Genomic DNA, 22,393 nt, shown 5'->3' with positions numbered 1-22,393 from the left:
CCTGCTTTTATGCAACACCTTTCATAATTACAAAGTCTCCAAATACTTTACAAATAGTTTTGATATAAACTCCCTATAGTAGTGTCAAAAAGACAGCAAGTATTTTGCATACAACAACCTTGTTAAAACATGTAAAGAACAAATAAATCAGTTTTGTCACCAGGACACTGGAGCAGGGATGTCTTGCTGAAATTGTACTTTGCCTTTGTGAGATCACACCTGGAATATAGTGCAAAGTTTTGGTCTCCTTATCCAAGGATGGATGATCTGGCTATGGTGGAATTGCAATGAAGGTTCACCAACTCCTGGATAGTAGGACCATTGTCAGAAGAGAAACTAAACTGATTCATTTATATCCACTGGAGTTTAAAGAGTGTTTCGGGAAAGGGGGTAATCTCAAACCTCAATTCTGACAGGACTAGGCTGGATAAATGCAAGAAGCATGTTCCCAATGACCAGAGAGTCCAAAACCAGGGGTCACAGTCTAAGGAGACTTGGTAGGTCATTTACAACTGAATGAAGGAGAAATGTCTTCAACCAGAAAGTGGTGAGCCTGTGGAATTCTGTGTCACAGAAAACAGTGATGGCTAAAACATTGAAATGTTTTCAAGGAGGAGGTAGATATTGTTCTTACGGCTAAAGAGATCAAAGGATATTGGGAGAAAGCAGAGCAGAGTTGGATGATCAGAAATGACACGGCATGGGTGAAACAGGCTGGAAGGGCTGAATGGCCTACTTTTGCTCTTATTTTGTGTTTCTACGTAAAACACAGCACTTTGAACAATGCAGCACTCCATCAGTATCGGACTGAAGATTCAACCTTCACTTTGTCCTGTGCTTGAAATGTACAACTTTGACTCATAGGCAATTATGCCATAACTAATGACTAAACACACAAGGTGATTTCTAAATCTATTGGTGTACACAAGCCCCATCTTTATTCCAAACAAGTCAGTGTGACATCCACCAGAGTGGATAGTCTGCAGTGCACTCAAACAAATAATAACGCTCTCAGACCCATACACAACACCCACAAGTTTACTACGGAAAGGGGCATCACCAGACTGGAGATCGTACAATTAACTGGTGACTAGGTAATGGCAGTCAATTTGTGTTTGTGATGATCTTTTCTTTTTGTTTAACTGCACACATCTAATGTGGTCACTGGGAAAAGTGGGGTAACACAGGAAGTGGTGGACGCTGGTACAATTACAACATTTAAAAGGCATCTAGATGGGTACATGATTATGAAGGTTTTAGAGGGATACGGGCCAAATGCTGGCAAACGGAACTAGATTATTTTAGGATATCTGGTCAGTATGGACAATTTGGGTCTGCTTCCATGCTGTACAGCTGTATGACTATCACCATTGTGTGTTGGTCCAACTTCTCATGAAAGGAAGAGCCTGAATTGTCAACCTTTAGGCTTTGCAGCAGTAAAAAAAAAGTTTTGACTTTAGCGTCAAGTGGAGGACTACTGCACCCAGGTTACGATCCTGTCAACCAAGTTGTAAAGCAGGAAAACACAGCAGTTAATTTACAAAACAGACAGATCCCACGTACAGCCATTATGGTAACGACCAAATGTTTATTTTTGTGATAACGATGGAGGAGTAAATATTTTGATATTTTGTCTTTAATTATTCCAAGAGTAGCTCATTTTTATTTTAAGCCAGCTTCAGACCATCACAGATTCCTGCAAATCTGCTTGCAATTTGGAAAGCGTTTGTAGACGTGATTGTCTTTATACATTAGGAATTTAAAGGCTTTTTGTTTCGTAGGTTACAGTGAATTTCTTTTAAAACGCAAATAGTTGGAATTGTCAAAGCATTTTTTTTAAGCCAACATACTTGCAATACATAAGGCACATAGCAGAAGGAGCTATTTTTAGCTTGATAAAAACTCTCAGACTAAAGACAATGCAAGTCAGTACTGCCAAACGAAACACACAAGTATGTCAACTTAATAAATTGGCATTCATGCAAGCTACTCCTTCCACTGAATTATTTATATCGTTAGTAATGTACACTAAACTTCCACTTCAGTCAATCCAAGTTGAAGCATTACACCATTCAAACAGCATTTTATAGCACTACGAGCCAATAGTAGAACGTTACAAAAGGAAACATCTTAAAAAAATGCCTGCTTAGAAACAGATGGATTATTAAACTGAAACAACTGAACCAACATTTTCCATTGACTTTAGATGTGGTTTCTAATTATGCTCCACCCAGTGTTTAGCCTGCACACAGATGAACCTCGATGCTCATGCAAAGTCAGCACTGCCGACTGAAATGCACAAGAATATCAGAGAGGCAGCAGCAGTGTTATTGGACAAGTAATCAAGAGCCCCATGGGAACAAATCCTATCACAACAGATCAAGTATGACTGCAATAAATATAATCCTGGAATTAAAAAAAGCTAACATGTAAAGCCTATCAATTACTGTAAAAACTCATCCGGATCACTTTAGAAAAGGAAATCATAAAATCCCTAGTGTGGGAGTAGGCCATTCAGGCCATCACGTTTACACCTACCCCCCCCCCCCCCCCCCCCCCCCCCCGGAAAAAGAGAATCCTTCCCAGACCCATTCCTCTACCCTATCCCTGCATTTTCCCATGGCTAGCCCAGTTGCCTGCACATCTCCAGACATTATTCAGCATGGCGAATTCACCTAACTTGCACATCTTTGGGCCATGGGAACAAACTGGAGCACCTGGAAGTAACCCACACAGACGCAAACTCTGCACAGAGTCAGAGGTTAGAATTGAACCTCGGTCCCTGCTCCAGTGAGGCAGAAGTGCTAACTACGGAGCCCCTGCTCCGTCCCTCTGCCATCTCTAACTAATCTGACCTATGTGTGACACCAGCCCCACAACAATGTGGCTAACTCTTAACTGGCCTCTGGGCAAATCAAAGTGCAATAGATGCTGGCTTGTAATTATACCTACAACCAGTGACTGAATAAAACAATACAATCTTTGCTAGCAGCACTCAATCAGAATCAAGGCCAAAAAACAGACTGGAAGAACCTTCTCATCCTCCAGTACATTTCCCTCCTCCACCTACTCCCACACCTAACCTGAAGATATTGCTGAGATGGCCCCAGATATGCCTTTTGGCCTCTCCTACCTCACTAGGTGTGCTGAAGTATTAAATACTAAGACTCATCAGGGATCCTGACAGGTGATTTAAGCTCCCTGCTATAAATGTCCATTAGCCATCTGGAGAACAGGGGATCTGGCTCAGAGACCAGACATATTCCAGAGGGTACACTGCAGGATCTCTCAGATATGCCAGTGCAAGGGCTCAGTAGGAATGCCCTGGGAAGTTGGAACTTGAGGCAGACAACTCCCCTGCTCCCAAGGGCCCTCCGAGACGACTCCAACTTGAATTAGGATCAGAGACTTTGTCAATTCTGACTTTGTGAACTGCATAGTTACCAGGGAAATGTTAGACAAAGGAATCCCAGTCTAATCCTTGGGGAAAACACACAGCTGACCCCACCAACCACATTTCCCCTCTTCATTTTTACCTTGCTACTCTCTTACACATTTACCTCCGCTACACAGCTTTATAAAAGCCGTCTGGGCCAAAAACAGAACACAACCGCCAGTGCTATAAAAGGTGGTGGGGGGTCATTGCACTGTGAGGTTTGTTGAATAGAGAGGACTCCCCACCTGAAGATTGTTTAGGAGAAGAAAAGGACCAAGACAAACGTGTATTTCTTTTCTCTGATCTTGGGTGGAAATAGAGTGCCTGGGCCATTTGTAATTCACTCAGACACCTCTAGCAAGGCCAACATTTATTGCCCACCCCCAAATGGCTTTTAGAAGGTAACTGTTCAGATATAATCCTGAACTGATGCAGTTTGTGTGACAATGCTCCCACAGGGCTGCTATAAATCAGAAATAATGCCCCCCGACGTGGTGTGCAATAATCAGAAAAGTGACATGGAGGATTAACAAGTCACATACGAGGTACAGAATCAAAGTCGTTTACAAGTAAAACCACACAGCAGTCTGGGGATCACGAACTGCCAAACTGGCTGCATATAGCAGAGGGAGAACAGGTACAGGGAACATTGATGTGGAGTGCAGAAAATTCTTGGATCCACCTGTAAGGCTTAATTGGTCAACACATGATATATGTTAGATTAAGCAGTGTCTCCACTTTTGTTTTAATGTATTGCAGCGGTTTAAAAAAAAAATTTAACATTGGCGAGTTGTACCAAACATTAGCTCCTTCATTCCTAGATTCAAGTCAAACAGAATAAAATTGCTGAACACCACAATCATTGAGCGCTACTAGAATGGCTCAACAACCAGTATCTTCAAAACAAAAAAACATACAAAGACAAAAAAACACACTGGAGGACTTGGGTAAATATCAAGATAAAACACAAAGCATTTCCTCAAGGAGAATCTTACAGCGGTCTGTGCAACATGAATGAGATTTGTGGCAGAATCAAATGAGAAGTCTGGTGAGGCTGATCAACTTCAGAAGCATTTCATATCTCCATCTTACCACTTGTCAAAAGCATATGGTGAGTTCCTCACTCAGCAGCAACGAGGTGCCAATTAAGGAGGACTATTACTGGTGAAACACATTGTTAATGTGGTGAGTTGGGGTATCAACATTCAGCTTCCTCCCTTGCTGAACACATCAGGTGTCTAAACGAAATTGACATGGAAATCCCAGCGAGCACATGGTCTGAACAACCTCTGTGTTGGACACTGGACTCCAACATCTTAGAGTGCTATCCATGGGCACTAGCCTCTCCCATCCCATGTTCACAAAGACATCTAATATGTGCCAGCCTTTAAAAATCCTCATGGCACATCTCTGATCCAGTCATAATATATTTCTGCACCAGTAACTATTGTAATGTTGCAGCAAGGGCACTGAGGGACACAGACCTAGCTCATGGACTGGACTAGACTGTATCTCCAACCTCTTTGCTCACTGTCATAGTGCTTACTCACTTTGACTGTACAGGGATGCTCCCTGCCTTTTAGAAATTTGCCCCCTCTTCCAGAGATACGAGGCTCATATTGCTGTTTTGCATAGGCACAATGCCAGGAAGCTGGTCGGCATGCCTCTGTGGTGGCACAGCTGTTAATTTTGGTGCAGGTGAAGAATTGAGTAGGCACTAAGGAGGGTACATACAGGGTTAGAGGTGTCAAGGGTTGGTAGGGGAGGTGGGGTGGGTAATGAGAGCAACTGGGAAGATGAAGAAGACAGTTGAGACAGTGGCAGAACATGAGCCTTGGTGGGAGGTGGGTGCAGTAGCAGTGATAGAGGAGTATGAGGTGTTGGAGAGAAGATGGTGCCACATACACTGGCAGAGTGGAGAAGGTCATTAACCTTCTTCTTGCTGGGCAATCCTCCAGACTACACTGAACCCAGGTGGTAAGCACAGACCAGGCTGGCATGCTCTGGCATTGCTGCCTCCTCTAGAGCTAATGTAAGACTTCCTGCAGGACCAGTAATCTGCAAAGGGGAGTGCCAATGTGCTCATCTGCCACGTCCAGGGTAAATGTCAGGACCCACACAGGGCAGCTCTGGACTTATATCCAGATGCACGATGGGTTTTAAAGATTGCGTGGACACAAGGGATAACAGTGAATTCTGGGATATTCACTGAATGGAGAATGATTCCAGGAATGGTACATGACAGGATGGAGCCAGAACTGGATGTGAGGGATCTCACAGGGATGGAGTAGATCACTGATGAGGTGAGTTTGGTAAGTTACGAGAAAACTCACTAGGCCTCATGATATAAATCCCTCCAAAAAACTCAACAAAGCTCATGCTTAGCCAAAAAATTGCAAGTTTCAGCCTCATGTTCTTCCCTGCAAATCCTATCGGTATGGTTGTATTTCAGACCAGAAATGCTCTCACTTCATAAACCATTCCTTCAAAATAAAAATGATTTGTATTTGCAAAACATGTGAACTGTTTCATAGCTGCAAAGTATAGTATTTACATCGCACCATGATTTTTTAAAAAAATCATTTGTAAAAGAAAAATACAGGTGGTATCAAGCTGGTTTTTCAAGAAAACCATTAAATGAATGTGGGCTTTGTTCACTGGGCCAGCATTAATTGTCTATTCCTGGCTGCCCTTGAGAAGGTGTTGGTGAGCTGTCTTCTTGAACCATTGCAGTCCATTTGGTGTATACTCCGACAATGTTTGGGGGGCACGGTGGGAGTTTTATGATTTTGGTCCAGTGACAGGGGAGGAACAAGTGATATAGTTCCAAGTCAGAAGGTTGTTAGGAAAATTATCATTTCTTCACTTTAAACAACCAAGGGTACAAATTTCATGCCACAGGTTTAATATTAAACTCATTTGCCACACTTTATACAAGGAGAAACTCTCGGGGCTTTTATGGATACAAAAATAACCAGAAAATTAGTGCACCGCAATTAGTTGTAGGGAGAGAATGAATAGACTGGGGCTATTTTCCCTGGAGACTGAGGGGCGACCTTATAGAAGTCTATAAAATCATGAGGCGCATGGATTGGGTGAATAGCCAAGGTCTTTTCTCAGGGTGGGTGAGTCCAAAACTAGAGGCCATAGGTTTAAGGTGAGAGGGGAAATGTTTAAAAGGGACCTAAGGGGCAACTTTGTCATGCAAAGGGTGGTGTGTGTATGGAATGAGCTGCCAGAGGAGGTGGTGGAGGCTGGTACAATTACAACACTTAAAAAAGCATCTGGATAGGTATACAAATAGGAAGGGTTTGGAGAGATAACAAGGTGTAGAGCTGGATGAACGCAGCAAGCCAAGGAGCATCAGAGGAGCAGGAAAGCTGATGTTTTGGGTCGAGACCCTTCTTCTGAAGAAGGGTCTCAACCCGAAAAGTCAGCTTTCCTGCTCCTCTGATGCTGCTTGGCCTGCTGTGTTCATCCAGCTCTACACCTTGTTATCTCAGATTCTCCAGCATCGGCAGTTCCTACTATCTCTGTAAGGGTTTGGAGGGAAATGGGCCAAATGCTGACAAACGTGGCTAGATTAATTTAGGATATCTGGTCGGCATGGACAAGTTGGAGCGAAGGGTCTATTTCCGTGCTGTCCAGCTCTACAACTCTATGACTATAACATGTGCCATGCAAAACAGCTAGTGTCTTTAAATGTTATGCCAAATGTTACATATTATGTAGCAGTTTCAAGTCTTGCGCCCGAAATGATTCTCATATCAGTTACAGCAAGATACATGCAGCCAAGAATCATCAACTTTGGCTGGATATATTCATGGAGGTTCCAGCACACTGACACTGCCTCAGCTACCTCAACATTCAACAAAACAGTATTGTTTCCATACAATATCCCTACAAGCTCTCTGCCAGGTTGCCTGCAACAGTGCACAGGAAATTCTTTAATTCCTAGATATTTGGCAACTCTAATGTAGTCACTGCATGGAAAACATTAACAGTCTAGCAATCCACTTTCTAAAAAAAAAGCCTTTTCTTCAAGAAACTCTGTCTTTTAAGTCTCTGCATTAAGATTAAAAATAGTTCTGCCATTTCTGTTACAAGCCTCACTAAAATAGTGCAAAATATTTCAATTTCTAGATTGGATTTTCTGATGTATTGATTGTTCTTCGGGATAAAGTTTATTCCCTCTCCTCCTTCCCACCCCACCATTTCACAGAGTGTCAGCATTACACTCAGTTCAGTTATAACATGCTTACTGTAGAGTAATAGGTTAATGGTTAACTCATACACGGTTTGCTCTTTCGGAATAAACTGGTCTTACTCAACTTCTCTAATTTTCTATATCCAGTATTGTTATAACTTAAAATTAATCTACCAGGTTTGAGGAGAGCTGTGTGCTGTAGGCCTACGTCTCCCAAAAACAAATTGAAGACTGCTCAGGCTCAATGGGACTCACCCTGACAGTTTGGAATGCAATAGAATGCAGGTGCCAAAAGTTATATTTGCCATAATCATGTTACATTATTGAGTTTCTTTTCCTTACCTTTCTAATTTTAAGAAAATAATCTCAAAATGCTTGAAGACCATATATGATTGTTAAAGATGGTATTATAGAAATATCGAATACTGAAAATCTCAAGTAAAACATGTTTAATGCTCAAACACATTAAAAACTCAGACAATGTTTCTGTGAGTCATCACAATTGAGAAGACTCTGAAATCCCTGTCATAGGGCAGTGAAGCAAGCCAAGGGCTTCTGTTGATGAAAAAAGGAACAAATTAGACCAAAAGATCAATTGTACCACCGTTCCAAATCCAATGAAATCCATGGTCAATGCACTGACATCAGTAGTCCTCTCTTTGTGATTGCCTGTCATTCATAAAATTCACGGTCTGATGACAGACTCTCTTGCCCACATTTAGTCATCTTAAATCGATCTATCTCCAGCCCACAACCTCGCTGCCTACCCACACCCCACCATTCTCAATGACTTGGCATCAACTGGATTTCCCTTTTAACGTAAAGGATCATTCGCAAACCAAGTTGTCCCGAACATTTGGTTGACAAGCTTCAAGACCAGAGTTGCACAATAACCACTGAACTGAAAACATGAAAGTTGCCAAATCAGGGATAAAAGAGAGCAACTTTGTAAAATCACGGAGCAACAAAATTTCATTCAGGATCTCTGCTGAGTTGGGTTTCCTAATCTTAGCTCTGTTCTTGAAACTACATTGCAAGCTGAAACCTAGCAGTGTTACATCACTCTGAAAAGCAAGTAGAGAGAGGATCAGAGGACAGGCACACTACCGCTGGCATCAGTCTCTGGTGATCGAGTAACTGGTGTACCTATCCAACCTCACTGCTTTTACTTTCAAAAGCTTGTTTACTCATTCAGAAAGTGAACAAAAGACAGTTCGGGATATTTTACCTTAAATAAAAACAAAGCATCACTGTTACACAGGATTTGCATAGACTTCGTTTGAAGCATTCTGGTCAACATTAAATTCAGTTTGAGCTAGATCGATGGGGATAATTCTCTTTTGGCCAGGTTCGAGTTGCGTTGGAACTTTTGCAGAGGGTTTGTCACGAGGCAGAATTCTCTCGCTATCTCATACCAAATTTGCCCAATTTCCACCCATCTTATCACACATTATTACCAAAACAAGTCACCACTACATAGATATTCAGGAATTCGTCAGTATTCCATACACTGATGCCATCTTTAAAAACCAATGGGGACCTGGAAAAGGGCCAATCTGGAACTGTACAGTTCCACACATTTACCCTGGGTGTGTCAGGGAGGGTAAGTCAGTGCACTGCTTTGCAGATAAGGACCTGGGGTTCCTACTGGACTGGGTGATGCCCGTGAGGGAATTCCTCCTCCCTTGGGATTAGCAGCGGAAGCCCTATCACCAGACCACACCAGTTGTCTGGAGAAGCGCACAGGTGGTCAATGTCTCCACTCCCCAGGGCAAGTGCCTCCCACTCACTATCTTTGCTAGTGCACCCACCTGTCACCACGCTTATGCAACACCACACCCACTACTGCCCACAATCTCTTTCCCACCTCAACCCAGCTCAAAAAAAATCTGCATGCCCTCTGCGCAGCCTACTCAGTCAGCCATGACACTTCCCACTTGCACCAACAGTAACAGGTGTGCCACCCACTTACATCCCTTGATACCTGCCCCTCTCTCACAATGAGGGAAACAGCCCAGCAACAGGCAGAAAAAATCATGACAGCTCACTCAGCTCCTCACCCATGAAATGACAAGAGGATCTGGATTCTGACTGGCATTTGGACTGATATTGCAGGTTGCCCCCGACTCACTGGGAGCCCCAGAATTAAGGCTACCCCCCCCACCTTGAGTTGATTGAGGACTGACCACTACAACAAATTTCCTGGCTCAGTGTCTGCCCTAAATGGCAAGGCAGGACAGCAGTAATATGAGTCTGGCATCTCTGGCTAAGTGGGCAGAGTTCAAAAAGGCATGGCAAGGCAATGCAGGGACACTTAGTGTTTAGGTGCCTCAGAGTGAGCGAGTACTAGGAGAGCGAGTGAACAGTCTGGAGATGCAGGTCCAGTCCAGGAGTGTCTTTGCTGCAACATTCCTATGATAGTTCCTGGCGCAGCACTGAAATGCAGAAGCTCCCTGTAAGTGTGTTAGCAATGAGCCATGAGGGCTCAGAGGCTGGTGCAAGTCAGATGCCAATGTCCATGGACATGGAATGCATAGTCAGGTGCCCACAGATCATGTCCTGAGATGTTGGACACAAACACCAGGTTATTTGGAGCAAGTGGGGAGCTAAACTGACCAGATGCTTGCTCTGGTTTCATAATGGCAAGATTATTTGAAGAGTTTGACAAGGTGGGAATCTGATTATTAATAAGGCAAGCTGGGCCATTAACAAGGTGTTCAACAAGCAATAATCCCTGTCAATTGGCATCTCACTGCTACCTAGTATGAATTGCACCATGCCACTTGCGGGTGGCATGGTGGCTCAGTATTTAGCATCGCTGCCTCACAGCTCAAGGGACGCAGGTTTGATTCCAGCCTCGGATCACTGTTTATGTGGAGTTTGCACATTGTCCTGTCTCTGCATGGGTTTCCTCCTGGACTCCAAAGATGTGCAGGCTAGGTGGATTGGCCATAGGGAATGCAGGGGTGTGCAAGTCTGGGTGGGACACTCTTTGGGGTCAGTGTGGACTTGTTGGGCCGAATGGCCTGCTCCCACACTGTAGGGATTCTGTGGAAAAGCATAAAAGATGGAACAAGATTGTCTAGTTGTTCAGATGGGCTTTGTGGCACTTATCAACCAATTCTACCACATCTCACCAATGCTCATGTCACTCAGACCCAGAAAAGTCTGCACCCGCTGTATTTTAAGATGGAAAATTCATTGGCTTTGCACTTCAAAAGTTTTCAAAGTCCACAACTTTTGAATATCTATCCCATTAGTGCATCTTACACTTTTATAACAAAATATTTGCAATGAAGTGTCTATCTTTTAGAGTTGTTCATATAATCAGGTTTCATTGAAGTAGCCAAATTACTCGCTTAAATTAAAAGCTGGAAGTGCAAAAAGATGTACATGTTCAAAATTCATTGAGTGTTGATATAAATATCACATGTAATCAATAGTTCTGAAAACTCCAGCTAAACCTCAATTCATATCCTGCCCCCAAAATAATCCACTTTAAAGTTAACCGCCTAGTTCTATCCACTAAGCTGCTTTATTTGACTGTTTACTTCCCACCAGTGCGTGCTGCTCATTCTGTCATTTGCTGTTGTTTGACCTCAGCTGTTGCTGTAATATTAAAAAAAGTCTATTAATTCCCAACTTTAGTCCCAGCTGCTACTGTTATGTCTTTTTTAAGAAAAAAAAAACTCCCTACACCTCTGTCACTGGGTTGCAACCTATGTTTAAAACAGCAAGATTCATCTGCATGGAAGTCAGGGTAGAAAGTTTCCATTTAAATCTCAGCACTGAAGTGGAGTAGAGTAACAAATTAAAAAAGTATCTGAATGCCCTTACTGAGATTACTTGAGAATTTTCTCAGAGCTCACGTGAAAAACCGGTGGAAGGATGTGACCCAACTAAAAACATGGCCAAAGTGGAAAAAGATGACCTCACCCCAGATTTCCCCATCCCTATAACTGGATCTAAATTCAAGAGTCAACAGAACTGCAATATTACATAGCCTTGCACTGCTTACAGCATCTTTGAGAATTCAATTCCTTCCTGCAATGGAAGCTGTTTTTAAAATGTTGGATTCTCAAACGAGCACACAGTCATATTTTACAAAGGTACACCTCCATTTTATGTAGCCCTATAAATGCATGCATTTTCATGAAACCACCATACTATTAATTATACACTACTTGCAAGTGATATCCAAGTGTCTTGGCTTGACTGTTGCACTGGCAGCAAGGGATGTTCAGGGTTAATGCTTGGATGTTAGGTGCGCTTGGAGTCGGTGGGAATAGGTGACCTTGTTTACATCTGGTAATACCGAACAAAACAAAAAGTCCAATTTGCATCAGACGAGTCAGTGCAGTAACACCCATCAATCCACTTATATTCAGATCAATAATCACAAAAATGACTATTTATATACAATTTATCCTACCATTACTCTTGACAGAAGCCAACAGTTTTGCTATGCGCTTTCTGTAATGAGCAAAGGCAGTCATAAAAGGCACAAAATATTATGTTCATCCATTACGTAGCTTCAAGCCATAGCCAAGCAAGAGCTAAAGCTACACTTGAAGTTAATGGGAATGCTTAACTTAACCAATGTAATTGATGACAAAACAGCTCTGCAGTATCAAATTAGCAGGTAATGAATTATGTCCAACCATAAATAACTAATTATTACTTTCCTCCTGCACAAGCTACTTGTCACAAACTAAGTGGACATCATCCAGCATCACTTCAGCCAGTTTCTAGAAAGTGTAACACAGCAACTGCTGTAACACTCCTGTTCTTGGCACAGAGCATTTTGTTGACAGCACAGCCAAGACTGCGATCTCACTTAATAGGAATTCGAGGATTCAATCCGATATTTCATCACAAGAGCAAAGAGCGTTGACACTTTAATCTTTCATATTGCTTGTTTTCACATTATATACCAAGCATTTAAGCAATGCTAAAAATAATTTAACTATTTTCTCATCTCCAAATGAAAATCACAAAGATTTTACAACACTGCAAACGGGTTTGTGTATGATGTCTAAACTCTCAGGTCCATAGAGAATAGCTAGAGTAGATCTTCAGCATGTTGCTGAAGCATAAAGGAAAGGGATAATTAAAATTGGATAGCTTCTTTATCTGATCACCCCTGGTTTTATGCCAGGCTGCATTATATAAAAAACAATTCTGGCCAAGTATTGGTTATTAAACAGACCAATAAGCTAAAACGAAGTATTCTAAAGGGGCATAATAATTCATCCCATCTGTAATATTAACAAATTTCTAAGCCAATTCAGAAATAGTGGCAACACTTCCCATTTTTGTTTACATTTTATTACTGAAAGCGTTTCTCACCTACCAAAGTTATAATGGAACTGGATTTCCCATGGAGTACACATTTTAAAAACTGTAGCCTATAGTTTCAGGTTGCACAAATTGCTAATAAATGTGAACTTATTGTTTGCCACTCATCTTCCTTCAAAGTAAAAAGTATTAAATTCAAAAAAAAGTGTCCTGGATTTTTATTTTCCTCCTTCAAGATTTGAAGTTGAAATTTTGTTTAAAACTCAATCTCACAGGTGACCAAAAACCTCTAATTCAATTTCCACAATTAACCAAAATTCTGGTTCTTCTAACGCATCAGGCTAGACAATTTTACTTTTGAGAACAGTTAGGAGACACACAGTGAAGGCACAACACATTTTGGGTACAGACAACTGTCGTCTACCAACAAGACATACAGGTTACTTTTATCATAAGCAGGGTGGTTATTTTGTCCAGAATTTAAAACAGAGTTTTCAGCACTTAATGCTGATTAAAGGTAAATGGTAAGTTATCCTGAGTGGAAGAATTACAGAAATGAGTGACAGTGGATTGATTCCCCAGTTTGAATGTTTTGATCTCTGCTCACAGTCTGCAACTTCATCACATTGGAAAACTGGATAAAAAGCAACCAGCAGCACATAATAGCCAGAACATCGAGATGACTGAAAAGTTAGCAAGTTAGTTACAATATAACAAATCAAATTGTCTCATGGTACGGAGGAAAACTACAAATAAAGGAGAAGTTGTACAAATAAAATTAGATTTCAGTTATGTAACGATTCACTAGATGCAAGAGGATTTACTATCCTGTGGATTTTAACTGGCTAACCTAATCATAAAATTGAGTGCACTACAAAGTGGTTCTCGGAAAGGTTGTAGTTTAGTACCTTAAAAATCCTCAATTCTCAAATGCTACAACTAATCATTTCAACAATTTAAATGCGTTAACTTAATTTCAATTGTTTATATGAACATGAGCTTGCAAACTCTAGTTTGAGTTAGTTATAAAGAAAGCAGAGATTGTACACCAAAGTGCATAGTTTAGGAAAAATTTAAGCTTTGGTGCAAGTTCTTCTTTGGATATGAATTCTAGCAATAATAACCAGAAAGTCAACAATGAACTGAACGTTATGTAGTTGAATAATTACAGAAGCTTTGAGATCAAGACCTGATTATTAGGCCAAATCTAAATTTGATAGCTTAAACCTTCATTAGAAGACTCAGAACTATTTTTGGATCTGGATATATATTCACTCCTCCCTTCGGTTTGGAGATGAATTATCTCACATCTTGCACACTAACATTTAAATGTCACCATACAAGTCACATTCATGTCAAGTTAAGTGTATCTCAAATACACTTGGTACACAATTTAAGTGATCCTATTCCTGGGCTCAAATTAAAGAGCTAACAGACATTTAATTTTCTTTTAAAAATAACCTGGAACAAAGACATTGCTGAAGCCATCAGTTGCAGCATTTGGGAATTGAAGTTTTGTTTATAAAAAAAGATTTATTTTTTAAAAAGTGGAACATGAATTAAAACAAACCAATTTCTTGAAGAAAGAAGAATTCTTCAACTTTGTAATACTCTCAGAATTAAACGATTAGGTTGGCCGAGTTAAAGTCTACAAGGATAGTAAATCCTTTTACATCATCTGATCCATTATATGACTAAATCTAGTTTTACAGGTTACTTACCACAGCATCATTCATAATAAGAATGATTTACAGAAGATTTGTGCCATTATCTAACAAAATTTCTCACATGAATGTGTCATTACAAAATGAACACCAGTTTGCAACGCATTTAATGTCAGTACCAAGATAGGCAAATTGAAATGCCACAGAATTGTAAGAAGGGCTCTTTAAGGCAATAAGAATTATGAAACATGCAAAACATAAATACTGATATATTAAGTTGGTTTGGAAAATGGATGGACAAAGACTTTGCTTCCATGAAGATAGACAAGAATCTTGCTCAGGTAAATTCAGATACCTTTTTTCATTGGTTGTGGGCTTCACTAACTTGGTGAGTACTTATTACCTCTCACTAATTGCTCTCAAGGTGGTGGTAGGGGTCTGCCTTCTTGAACTGCTGCAGTCCACATGGTATAGATACACCCCCACTCCCCGCAGTTAAGAAAGGAGTTCCAGGATTTTGATCCAGTGACAGTGAAGGAATGACAATACAGTTCCTAATCAGTATGGGGTGCTTATTGTGTTCCCATGCAGCATCCCGCACAGGGGGAAGGATACACATTATAATTTATATACAACTACCCTGAAAGTAATCATCCAATTATACTTGGGAAGGATTGTATTATAGATAGAAATCAAAAAACCCTTTTCATTGCAGAATTTAATCTTTGTTAAGTAGGTGCTTTTGCTCTGAAATTACAAATTTGCAGGTTGTTAATGTGGAGACAATTTTTCTTCTGAATGATCTTAAATAATTGGAGGATAATTTGGCATCTTGAATCACTCGCTTTATCACAGCATTTACAAAATGGTCCTAATTGCTTAGGCCTGCTCATAGTTTTGAAGTATTTTCTAAATGTAATTTAACCCAGCTCTCTTGTTCTGTCTTTTAACCTCTGCCCTCTCCAACCATAATTGCTCAATCAGACAAATTTCCAAATCAAGGAAGCTAGGCCTCCTGGTACCACACAGAAAAGAAAATCTATAAAAGGAAATGTGATGTCAAAAGCATGACCAAGGTTGGAGTCACATTTCAATATCATGTGTTCTACTCCTAGCAGCCTAATGGAGATAGATAATGCCCCTTTAAGAGGAAGAACTGGTGGAAACAATCTTGAAGTGCAGCGATTGGGAAATCATCCTTTGAATGAAATGACCTGGATTTAAATGTGGTTCGAGTTAAAGTGCTCTTTTAAAAAGAGCCAAGAAATTGTGTAATCTTAGTATGTAATGTCCTGTTCAGCAACTGAGTGACTGGAACTGCATTGGAATAAATCCGGGTGGGGATTTAGGTGTATTGTGTGCACACAGCTGGTAAGCTTTACTGTGGTCCATGAAGCAAGTCACCTTGGAGTGCTCCATATGGCCATGGATACAAACATAGGGCATTCCCTCCTAACATCCTCACCTGAATAAAGCACAAGCATTCGAGGATTCTAGGCCATCCTGGAAGAACCTAACTGGGGAGTAGATATTTTACCTCTCATCTGGTGCCATCACACCACATAACAGGTGTTACACAAACTCAGCCATAGGGGAATTAAACACACAATCACCATAGGCTGGGTCTCTGTGCCATTGGCTGTGTGTAGAGAAGGGTGTGCTTCTTTTTCCTACCTCTGGGCTACAAGGTCCAGGTTTAAGTCTGAGCTACACTGTAGGTACAGGTTGATGAAAAAGTATTTTGAAAAAGCAGTCTCCTTTCATTTACTTTGACATCCAGCATAATATACATGTGAGATAACAAGGTGTAGAGCTGGATGAACACAGCAGGCCAAGCAGCATCATAGGAGCAGGAAGGCTGACGTTTCGGGCCTAGACCCTTCATGTGTGTGGGTGACATTCCTACACACTCTGGATCACAGGAAACCTTTTTGCTGCCACAGAGGATTAACAGTCCAGTAAGTGGGTATAAAAAGCAGCTAAAGAATGACATTTGCAATTGTATGGCCTGCTAATCCTTCCGTTACTTTACAGCCACTCATTAAAAGCAGTGTGGTCTGTAAACTTGCCCTGTAAAGGAATGTGAACAAGCAAGCATTCATTAGCTGGGAGAAGAGATTATTTGAGTAATACTTTCGAACTGCGCACAGCACTGGAAGTGGATGCCTTTCGTGAATCTTGTCACTGGAAGTACACATGCTGGACTGTAATGTACACAGATCACTAGCAGTCTCAATCTCATACCCGAATCTAAAGCCTGGTCTGGACTCCTGGGTTAAAACTAGCCATGGCCTTGTACTCGTGCTTCACAGTGCACTTGTACCACAGGCCTGCTCCACCTTGTCTGGCTTTACGGGGATTATTCATCTCATCCATGCATTACTGCACGTCGTTTTGTGAACCTGCCAGGTAGACAGTATTTTTAAACGAGAGTTTAACAGATTCAGTACAGCAGCTTTACTCATTTCCAAAAAAAGGTGAATAATCACCGAGTTTTCTCTTTGCCAACTGCAATTCAAGCACTGTCCAGGATAAATCAGCTTAAACTAAAACCAGAGGATTGTTTTCTTTTGAACAGCAGTGGAAAATGTTGAGGTTATTGCCCGCAATACTGCCTTTAAAAGAAATGCGTTCGAGGTCAGCGTATCATTCTGAAGTCGATTTTTTTTTTCTCTCCCATCCATTAAAGCTGGACGTACATTAGAAGCTCACATTCCAAAACTGCAAGGAAACACTGCTGACACGACTCCTAGGACACCCAGCGAGCGACAAGAATTTCATTTCAAGGAGGGAATTTAAAACGCCCTGGTCCAACTCATACGCCCATCTGCCGAACTGTTATGAGTTACAAAACTCAGTTTTGCTGCTATAAGGCTGATGCTTACAGACCTAACCCGAGAAAACAGAAAAGTTACACCAGGCAAGAAATGTCAATCCAGGTTTTCAATGACGCTGAACCTTTAAAACGTTCAGTTTGGAAAACTAGTTTGGGGCGATCGGGATTTGGAGTGGGAGTAGAAAGAAGGCAGAATATTGCCAAGTTATTTTGGAGGTGGAGATGACAAACTTATAGTCTAATACGACCGGGGTGGAGAAAGAATGAGAGTTTAGAAGCTGTTTGTTTGGAGAGAGCAACCCTTCCACACCCCACCACCACCACCACCATTCTGCACTTTATTTCCTGGCAGCTCCTGCAGCCCGTGTGTGGAGCCACTGTAACAATAACAGATCAGGGAAGTTGCTGTACTGTATTGCTGCTGCTTGCACTGCAACCCGGTTTCCTCTCTTTTTCTTTCTCTCTGTCTGTCTCTGTCTCTCACACACACACACAAAAGACTCACCAACTATCCCACAGGGCTCCTTCGAGAGTGCCTTTCCTCTTTTACTCTGTAGGTCCGTTGTTCAGTTCAGTTGTTTATTTTTAAAAATTAAAAATTAAAATGACTGCAGTCAAAAACAAAAACCTATCTCGAGAGGAAAAAAAAAACAAAGGTGACTTCAATCAGTCACGGTGTATTGGAACAATCACAAGCCTGCAGTGAAGAAGCATCAGTAATTTGTACACAGCCCTGTCTACTTCTGGAGCAGCGCTTTCCATTTCAGGCAAAAGATGAAGAGCCGCCGCGCGGCTCCATGTAACCATTTCCATGGACCAGCCCATTCACTGGAGAGGGGGGAGAGTGCTTGAGAAAAGAGAGGGCCCTTCTCACAGAGTCGCTTATCTCCTTTACATTATCGTGCAATCCTACCACACCATATACTCTGCTGCAATTACTCGGCAACTCTTGTTTTAGGACACAAAATGCTTATACATCAAAAATGAAACCAAACATACAATCCACTCCCCCCCACCAAGCTTTTTAATTTAGCACATTCCAGTCTGTCTGTATTTGTCAGAGTGACAGGAAGTGAAGCCTGGCCTGAACTGATCCTTAAATCTACTGTATTCCAGTTTAAGGATTGATACATACAGCAGCAATTGTCTAAATTGAAGCCTCGCTATCTCTCTTATTAGATAATCCATTTAACCGGGTCAGGTGGGAAAGAAGGTTAAACATTTGTTTCCATATGGAATCCATATTTTTGTTTAAAAATAATAACATTTGTTCTGTGTGCTGCTTTAAAAAAAAAGTTACACGAGCAGCTTCTTCGAGCTATTATACCAAAAGTTTTCACTTATTTTTCAGACAAGTTAATTAGATTGTCAATGCTGGGAGTACAACCTATAGAGGACGTACTTGCGCAATTTGTCAAGAGAGGTACATTGATATATTTCCACTATGTAGAAACGGCAGGTAATTTCTAAGAGCTATTTATCGAAACATTATTTTCGCTATTTAATATCTAAAGTGGGATCACCTTTCTTACAACAAATGCAAATCCTGAAATTTAGCACTGTCTATCCGAACGTTGTCAGGCAACAGGACAGCACAAATCTCTCCTAATACAAATACTTTCCAACTACACATTTCCAATAAACCAAAACTTTCTAAAAAAATCTTTCAGCTACAGTCACTTACTGCTTCATAATCAGTACGGATCTATAACACAAAAGCTACACGTGCTTTTTTTCTTAAAAAAATAGAGATTTATTATAGTCCTATGTACCGGAATGACCAGGTCTCTGCTTCACAGTTAATGCTGACATTAACGTCCATATTAACTGACTGAAAAAAATGGAGTCATGTGAGCAAATTGCTTTTCAGGTTAAAGTGGTGCGGGTGCTACAAACATTAGGTTGAGTCATAGATGAGAAAATTGCCCAGAGAGGAGAGATTACGTAGATCAGGCATCTTTTCCTCAGAACAAAAACAAAGTTGCTGGAAAAGCTCAGCAGGTCTGGCAGCATAGGTGGAGGAGAAAGCAGAATTAACATTTCGGGTCCGGTGACCCTTCCTCAGAACTCACCGGGTCACCGGACGCGAAACGTTAACTCTACTTTCTCCTCCACAGATGCTGCCAGACCTGCTGAGCTTTTCCAGCCACTTTGTTTTTGTTCCTGATTTACAGCATCTGCAGTTGTTTTGGTTTTGTTTTATCTTTTCCTCAGATCCTGGGCTACCTCATTTCAATTTATAAAGTTCTTGGAGGTATTGTGTGTTTTACGCTGCAAATGTATTTCCCTGGAGTTATAGAGGTTTGCCATTTAGGACAAAGATGAAAATTTTCTTTACTTAGAGGTTATAAGATTTAATGAGTTCTTTACTTTAGTGACCTGTGGAGTAAATTGTTGAGTAGGTTCAAAAATGAAGGTGGGTGGATTTTAAGGGAATCAGGAATATGTGGATAAAGCTGAAAAGTGGAGTTCCGACAATCTATGCAAGACATACATATGGATAGCAATGTGTTCGTTTGACATTTTGAACCTATTCACTCAAGTGGTCAGAGACCATTGTGTTGCATCATTATATAATGGCATTCTAGATGTTCTGCCATTATCTGAATCTGAAGTGTCAAACATTAAATGTAAATCTACAATTGGAGAACATTGAACAAATAATCCTAAATGTGCTAAGAATTACACTAACAATAAATTGAAAATGACCAGATAGGCTGACAATTTGGCTTACTACCACTTGCTAAAAGCTATGTGTATGCACACTTACATCATCTTCAAAGAGAGGGAACACATCTAGGTGTTGCATTGTTTCAATTAAAGAAAAGCAGAGGGACAACTTTCTCTCGTTCCATTCCCAGAGCAATGCTTTGACTATAGAACAGTCTTTGTGCAGAAAGACACCATATAACACTGAATACCTAGTGCCAATCTCTTGCCATTTTCCCACATGCCTGCACACTATTTCTATCCAAATATTCATCAGATGTCTGCTTGAATGTTTCAAGTGAACCTGCCTCTACTACATTTCCAGTCAGCTCATTTCATACTCTAACTACTCCCTGTGTGAAAAAGCTTTTTCTCACATCACCTTTGTTTTGTTTGTACATCACTTTAAGTCTATGCCTCTCGTTCCTTTTTCTTTTACAGTTGGGAACAGCTGCCCCCCCCCTCCCCCATTTACACTGTCCAGCCTACTCATGATTTTGAAAACCTCTATAAAACTCTCATCTCAACCTTCTGTGCAACGAGAACAGTCCAACTTCTTCAATTTATCTCATAACTGAAATTTCTCATTCCTGGAATCATTCTCGTAAATCACTTCAGCATTCTCTCCAGTGCAATCACATCTTTCCTACAATGTAGTACCCACAGCTATAGTCAGTATACCAGCTGGGTCTAACAAGTGACTTGTACACGTTCAACATCACCTACTTGCCCCTGTACTCGATACCCCTATTACTAAAACTAAGAACACTATGCTTTACCAATTGCTCTCTCCACCTGTTCTGTCACCTTTGATGATCTGTGCACATATATGCCCAGGTCCCTCTACTCCTGCACCTCCTTTAGATGTACCCTCTATTCTAAATTGTTTTTCAACATTCTTCCAAACAAAGTGCATTACCTCACATTGTCTGCATTGAACTTCATCTGCCACCTATCTCTCCACTCCCTCAACTTCCACACTGTCGTTCTCACAATTTACTATTCTTCCAAGTTTTGTTTAATCTCATCTATAAATGTTGATATTGTCCCCTGTATACCAAGATGCAGATCATTAAGATATATCAGGAAAATACTGACTCCTGGGGAGCTCTACTATAAACTTTCCTCTTGCTCGAAAACTATTCACTGACCATTCCTCGCTGATTTCTATCAGACAATTTTGTGCTACTGATCCTTTTATTCAATGACCTATCCCTTTCCTCACAAGTCTGTTGTGTGACACTGTATCAAATGTCTTCTGGAAATCCATGTATATCACATCAACAGCATTGCTCTCATCAAGTCTTTCTGTCACTCTTCAAAAACATCCATCAAGTTAGTTAAACACAATTTCCCTTTCAGAAATCCATGCTGACTCTTCCTTATCAACCCACCTTTTTCCACGTGACTACTAATTCTATCTCAAATAATTGTTTCTAGAAGTTTCCCCACTACTGAAGTTGAACTAACAGGAATTAATTGTGACATTTCTTGAACAAGGCCATAATGATTGCAATCATTCAGTCTTTTGGCACCTCCTCCACATCCAGGGAACACTAAAAGATTCTAGCCAGTGTACATGCAGTTTTTACCCTCACTTCCTTCAATGCATCTCATCTGGTCCCGGTGCCATGTCAACTTTAAGAATTCAGAAACAAATTGCCTTTTTTACATCAAAATAAAAACTTGGTGGATGGTTGGGGTCGGGGCGGGGGATGTGATGGGGAGGCCGGGTACCTGTTCCCAGATGTAGTCTCCAAAGCAACAGCTCGAACAATCAGAGACTGTGCCAACCAATCAGTACTATTTCTCAGGCAGTCTAAATCTTGTTTCCTTTGAAAGTTATGACTGTGTTTTTATTTGTAATTTATCAGTATTCAAATTAATAGCCCGCATTAGCACAATTCATTTGAATTAAAAATGTAACTTTTTTTGATAGGTGTCACTCTTAATAATGGTCTAATGAAGATATTCAAAGTAATGAAGGGTTTGGTCGAGCAGATAGGGAGATACAAGGTTGTGGAGGTATTGAGGGTCTTGCCTCCTAGATAGAGTGCTGAAGGGAAACTTGTGTTGTCTCCTTGAGGAAGGCCTATTGCTATTAAGAGTCATTCAGGCACTTAGGTGGTGAGTGGCAGGCATATCCTGGGATCAAGAAGCCCAGGGTGGAAATGTCACTTACTGAAGTATGGTGGCCATTCAGACATCAGCGGTCCTTTCGATAAGCAGTGTCACTGGGGAGG

General features: G+C 41.0%; 1 protein-coding gene across 3 annotated transcripts in view; it reads right to left on the bottom strand.

The window, feature by feature from the left end:
* LOC109912069 (hippocalcin-like protein 1) overlaps positions 1-19,236 on the bottom strand; it is a 55,625-nt gene extending 36,389 nt beyond the window's left edge. The window contains exon 1 of one of the 3 annotated variants that reach the window (XM_048597206.1): positions 19,214-19,236. The gene's annotated coding sequence lies outside the window, so the exon portion shown is untranslated. Of the gene's footprint in view, positions 1-11,827; positions 11,944-17,946; positions 18,256-19,213 lie in introns of those variants that run through there. The other 2 variants (XM_020511450.2, XM_048597205.1) reach the window with 2 other exon arrangements.
* Positions 19,237-22,393: the final 3,157 nt, after the last annotated feature.

This window comes from Rhincodon typus, chromosome 5 (genome assembly GCF_021869965.1).
Source record: "Rhincodon typus isolate 14 chromosome 5, sRhiTyp1.1, whole genome shotgun sequence".
NCBI lineage: Eukaryota > Metazoa > Chordata > Chondrichthyes > Orectolobiformes > Rhincodontidae > Rhincodon > Rhincodon typus.
The sequence above is the reverse complement of the archived record's forward strand: the minus strand, read 5'-3'. Positions and strand labels throughout refer to the sequence as shown.